Source organism: Marmota monax, unplaced genomic scaffold (genome assembly GCF_021218885.2).
Source record: "Marmota monax isolate L192 unplaced genomic scaffold, Marmota_monax_Labrador192_F-V1.1 WCK01_AAM20220418_F8-fsc00246, whole genome shotgun sequence".
NCBI classification, from domain to species: Eukaryota; Metazoa; Chordata; class Mammalia; order Rodentia; family Sciuridae; genus Marmota; species Marmota monax.
This window is the reverse complement of record NW_026694838.1, coordinates 1169792-1175943: the sequence shown is the minus strand read 5'-3', so window position 1 is coordinate 1175943 and position 6152 is coordinate 1169792.

Sequence of the window (6152 nt, the reverse complement as noted above, 5' to 3'; positions counted from 1 at the left end):
TATTCACTGTAGCTAAAACATGGAGGCAATTCAAGTGTCCAACCACAGCAAATAGATTACCAAAAGTGATATGTCCATTTAATGGAAAATTATTTAGCTTTAGAAATAAAGGAAATTCTGACAATGTGGATAAAACTTAGGGACATTATGCTAAGTGGCATAAACCAGTCATAAAAAGAAGTATACTACATATGGATACTTAAGTTAATCAAAATCATGGACACGAAATGGAATGGCAGTGTTCAGGGGCTGGAAGGAGAGAACTATGAGGAGTTCATGTTTAATAGGTATAGAGTTTCAGTATTACCATATGAAAAAAGTTATGGAGAGAAATGGTGGCAATATTTGCTCAGCATAATGAATATATTTAATACCACTGAGCTTACTGTGCATTTAAAAATGACTAAGAAGTTAAATTTCATGTTTTGTCTATTTTTCCATGATATGAAATCGAAAAAAAAATTCTGTATATCAGACCAGATGATAGAATTGTGAAACTCAGCTTTAGCTAACATAGTTTCTCTGAATCATGATATCATATTTTAAGCATTTGCTTTTTGTGTGATCTTTGTACAACTTTGTGTCAGTTATAGTTTCATGAGTCTTTTACAATTTAGTAAATTTATTTGTCTATACACACTGAAATTTATGTCAAAAGGAAGCTTATTTGTTGTTTATTTTTATATGGTGCCAGGGATTGAACCCAATGCCTCATGCATGCAAGGTAAGTGCTCTACCACTGAGCCACTACCCCGGCCCCAAAAAGAAGCTTTGAAGTTCGCTTCAACAAACTACAACACGTGTGCACACAAAGGAGATATACCGTGGATCTGTAGTATCATGCCAAAATCAATTAACAATTCACTATCACAGATCATTGATGTCACATTTCAAAGCTTCTTCCAGACAGTCTCAGATCTATATTGCTTTAAAAAAAAAGAAAGGAAATTAAGAAATTTTTAACAAATTTTCAGGAAAATATTTCATTTCTTATTTTATGGAGGAAAATTAGTTGAATTAGGTAAATATAAGATAATAGGAATGCTGTTTAAAAGACATTATTTAGATTTGTTCTCTCAATAGGTTAAAATTTCACTTTTCAAAAACTTTTTAAATTATATAAAATTTCTTGACTTATCTTTTGAGTAATTGATTCATACTAATTAATATTTGGTTGATTTTAAAAGGAAATTGGGCAAGTACAATTGCAGTGTTCCACAAGAGTCTAAAATTTGTGCTAAAACAACAAAACAAAAAGAATTTGCCACTTGAAAATGGAGTTATATGGGATAATTATGTGGGTTTCCCCAAAATTCATATGCTGAAACTCAAATCCCCAATGTATTTGTGGCATTTGGGGGTGGCATTTTTGCAAGATAACTAGGTCATAAAATTGGATAGCTCACAATGGACTTATGCACTTATGAGAAAAGAAATAATCAATCTCTCTTCAAGGAGAAGAAAGCTATCTGCAAACCAAAAAGAGAGTCCACAGCACAGACCTGTTCTGCCTGTGTTCAATCTTAGACTTCCCAGACTCCCAGAACTACGTGAAGTCTTTTACTTGGATAAACCATGTTGTTTCTTTTATAGTTAAGATACAAATTTAGGAATATTTCACCCATTGATTCAAAAGTTTAAAAGCAATTGGAACATGAATTTTTTTTTCTATATGTGGCATCATAGTAAATGTCAAATGAGAATTTAAGTTTCTTAGATAATTTAAGAAAGAATAATTATTATTGCTGATTTGTGGGGATCAAATACACTGGTTGGCAAAATCAGTTAAGTCTGGAAGGTGTGTACTTCTACCAATTGCATTAGTTTGCTTTTCATCACTATGACAAAAGTACCTGATAAGAACAACTTAGAAGAAGCAAGATTGATTTGGTCTCATAATTTCAGAGTTCTCAGTCCATGGTCAGCCAATTCTTTCCAGGAATTATGGCAGACGGGTGTGACAGAGGAAATCTTTTCAGCTCAAGGTAGCTGGAAAGCAAAGAGCGAGAGAGAAAGGGCTTCAGAGAAGATAAACCCTTCCAGGGCACATCCCCTATGACCTGCTTCCTCTAAGGAAGTCCACTTCCCAGTAATCCACTCAGAAATCAAGGGATTAACCCCTCAGATGGACTGATTCAGCCCTCATGATCCAATTATTGCTTACCAGTCCCACTTCTGAAGTTTGTTGTTTGGGTCCATGCTTTCAACAGGAGTTTTGGAGGACAATTCAAATCCAAACTCTGACACTAATTATGTGCCTTTTGTTTTCCCAGCAGAGTCCAGAATTTGTTTTTACATTCTGGTAGAGGACGGTGACTAGCAACTTCTTGTGGTAATTGTAGTTGTGTACCTGTTCTGGACAGCAGTTTCGAGTGGAGAAATCTTCATGCTCTCCAGGATCAGTCAGGTTAGTGAGTTCCTGCATGTATCAAATGTTTATCTAGATAGCACTTGTTTTCAGATGTCAGAAACAACACCTGTTCCAGGAGACATTCCTTTTATATATGAAAATAGATATACACTGATGATCTGTCTGTGTGTGCCTAAACCCCAAATGTCCATAGAATAAAGAGATAAACATCCATTGAAAGGATGAAAAAATGAAAGAAGTCAAGAATGTGTGTCTGGCAATAGTATTGCATTTAGTAACTCACTTCACCATTCTGCCTTTGAGGGTTTTCCTACAAAAAGTGGTATTTGAAAAATTGTTCTCTGATTCCCTCACACTCTTATTCTATAATTTGTGTCTAAAACTCTGCTTCTTTTGTTAAGTGCAGTTGCTAAATGGTGCAAGTCTACTTCCTTGTGAAGTTGCTCTAGGAAGTAAAATTGCACAATGATAGATATTCACTGAATTGTGCTTCATCTCACTAATTGGAAATAATTGTGATGCAATCATGATATCTTAAGATGTGTGTGTGTGTGTGTGTGTGTGTGTGTGTGTGTGTGTGAGAGAGAGAGAGATAAACTGTATCTGAACATAATTCAATCAACCATCATAATGTCCCTTTAAGGAAAGATAAGTTGCTGGTAATCCTAGATGAGGAAAGATGTTCATTTTACTCTAAGAGATACTTTTCAATTTTATTGATTTATTTGTTTATTTTTAATAAATGACAGTGGATTGCATTGCAATTCATATTATACATATAGAACACAGTTTTTCATGTCTCTGTATACAAAGTATATTCACACCAATCCATGTCTTCATACATGTACTTTAGATAATGATGTCCATCACATTCCACCATCATTGCTAACTCCTTGCCCCCTCCCCTCTCCTCCTATCCCTCTGCCCTATCTAGAGTTTGTCTATTCCTCCCGTGCTCCCCGCTCTAGCCTGCTATGAATCAGTCTCCTTATATCAGAGAAAACATTTGACATTTGTGATTTTGGAATTGGCTAACTTCACTTAGTATTATTTTCTCTAACTCCACCCATTTTTCTGCAAATGCCATGATTTTATTCTCTTTTATTGCTGAGTAATATTCCATTGTGTATATATGTCACATTTTTTTTATCCATTCATCTACTGAAAGGCATCTAGGTTGGTTCCACAGTTTAGCTATTGTGAATTGTGCTGCTATAAACATTGATATGGCTGTGTCCCTGTTTTTAAGTCCTTTGGGTATAGATCGAGGAAAGGGAAATGAGTAAAACTACCCCATTTACAATGGCCTCAAAAAATAAAATACTTGGGAATCAACTTAATGAAAGAGGTGAAAGATCTATACAATAAAAACTACAAAACCCTAAAGAAAGAAATCAAAGAAGACCTTAGAAGATGGAAAACTCTACCTTGCTCTTGGATAGGCAGAATAAATGTTATCAAAATGACTATACTGCCAAAAGCACTATACAGATTTAATACAATTCCAATCAAAATACCAATGGCATTCCTCGTAGAAATAGTAAAAGCAATCATGAAATTCATCTGGATAAATAAGAGACTGAGAATAGCTAGAGCAATCCTTGGCAGGAAGAGTGAAACAGGTGGCATCACTATAAACTATTCTTCAGAGCAATAGTGACAAAACAGCATGGTAATGGCACCAAAACAGAGTGGTAGACCAATGGTACAGAATAGAGAACACAAAGACTAAACCACAAAATTACAATTATCTTATATTAGACAAAGGTGCCAAAAACATATATTAGAGGAAAGATAGCCTCTTCAACCAACAATGCTGGGAAAATGGGAAATCGATGTGCAACAAAATGAAATTAAACCCCCATCTCTAACCATGCACAAAACTCAACTCAAAGTAAATCAAGGACCTAGGAATTAAATCAGAGACCCTGTGTCTAATAGAAGAAAAAGTAGGCCCTAATCTTCATCATGTCGGATTAGGCACCAACTTCCTTAATAAGACTACTATAATGCAAGAATTAAAATCAAGAATCAATAAATGGGATGGATTCAAACTAAAAAGTTTCATCTCAGCAGAAGAAACAATCTGTGAGATAATAGATAGCCTATATCTTGGGAGCAAATTTTTACCTCTCAAATATCAGATATAGCACCAATTTTAATAGTAATTACTTCTTTGCCTACAGTATGCTGAAATGTTCCAATAACAATACATATGTTCTGTCACAGTGGTCAAACATTTTACAGTTCCATTCTATGAATTTGATATTTCAAGAAATGTAATCCTGTACTCCTACCGCATGAAATCCAAAATTTTTCTAGTTTTCCAAATAAGAATTTAATGACTAAATTGAATTCTCCAGCCTTCATGAACTTATCAGTCCTTCCATTAAATCACTGTATTCTTGCTCAAGTTAAACTTTCTTCCTCACTTTCTGATTTATAAAGGGCTGATAATTATTGTATTATTGTTTTAATATCTTAAATACATTGTACAATTTTAAAATACCTGTATTGCCATTACATCTGACATCAGTTCCATAAAAAATGGAAAATGCCAGTAGAATCAAAGACAGGAGGTTTCAAAACCAATTATTTCAAATTTCCAAAAGTTCATGGAAATGTAAGTACAAAACATACATGTCAGTAAGTCTCACTTCCTTATTTTATTTTCTGTTGGTTGAACAAATGAACTGTGGATAGGGCATGAATAAAGTTAGAAATTTTCTTTGGATGTTACTGGGTATTTATCAATGTATAAAATGCTGGACTTGGAAATGACCCTGGTAATCATATTGCCCTCTCATTTTCAATATATTGAAGCTCAGTAGAATGATTAATAGAAAAATATTGGAGACTGGTGTGAGTTTGACTACTGACTACCACTACTTGCATAGCTTTGTCTACAATCTAAGACTTAATTTTTCTCTCAGTTATATAGTCAAGTTATTAATTTCTAATTCATTGAACTGGTTAGTGCTAAGACAATTTATTCAAAGCACCCAACATACTGAGAATAAAAGCAGGAAGAATGGGAGATAAAAAAGAGATGGAGCAGTGTACTCCTTTGTTCACAGAGTCATGGGAGGACTCTTGTTGGACAATAAGAATGAGGCCAGTTTCCATTGCCCTCTTCCTCCTCCTCTCCTGGACTAGGCCATGGATACATAATACATAAGCACCAGCCTGCAGATGGGTCTGTTCTGCATCCACATCTCTTAGCTTCCATTGCAAGTAGATTCCATTGAGAAACAAAATGAGAAAGGTTGGGAGAGGGCCAATTTGGCAACAATCACTTTCTCTTCCTTTGTTACTTACTGCCCCTAGTAGACTAGGGCACTCACTTAGGGTCTTCTCATTATCGCTGTATTATGTTGTAAATATCTCTATTAGCACTTCTTTCCCTGGATTGTAATTATAGGTTGATATTTCTTTTGCTGCTAGACTCAAGAATTAGTCTTAAAGGCCTAGGCTTTTTTTTTTATTAATTCTAGAATATCTCTGGTATGATCCGTGCTCAGGATGAATGAATAAGGTTTATATTTCGGGTGAATTATGGGAGATAGATTCATGAAAAGACCAAATACAGAAAACTATACATATAATATGTATTGTGTTAAAGAGACAATCTGATGTATATAACTTATGCCCACCATTCTTGGTAAGATGTTATGCTTAGCACAGCCCTGAATATGTGGGCTCTCTTTTCAACCTGATAACCTCATCTGGTATTCATAGATAGAGTTGCATAGAAGATGAAGAAATGATCCATTTGTTGAAA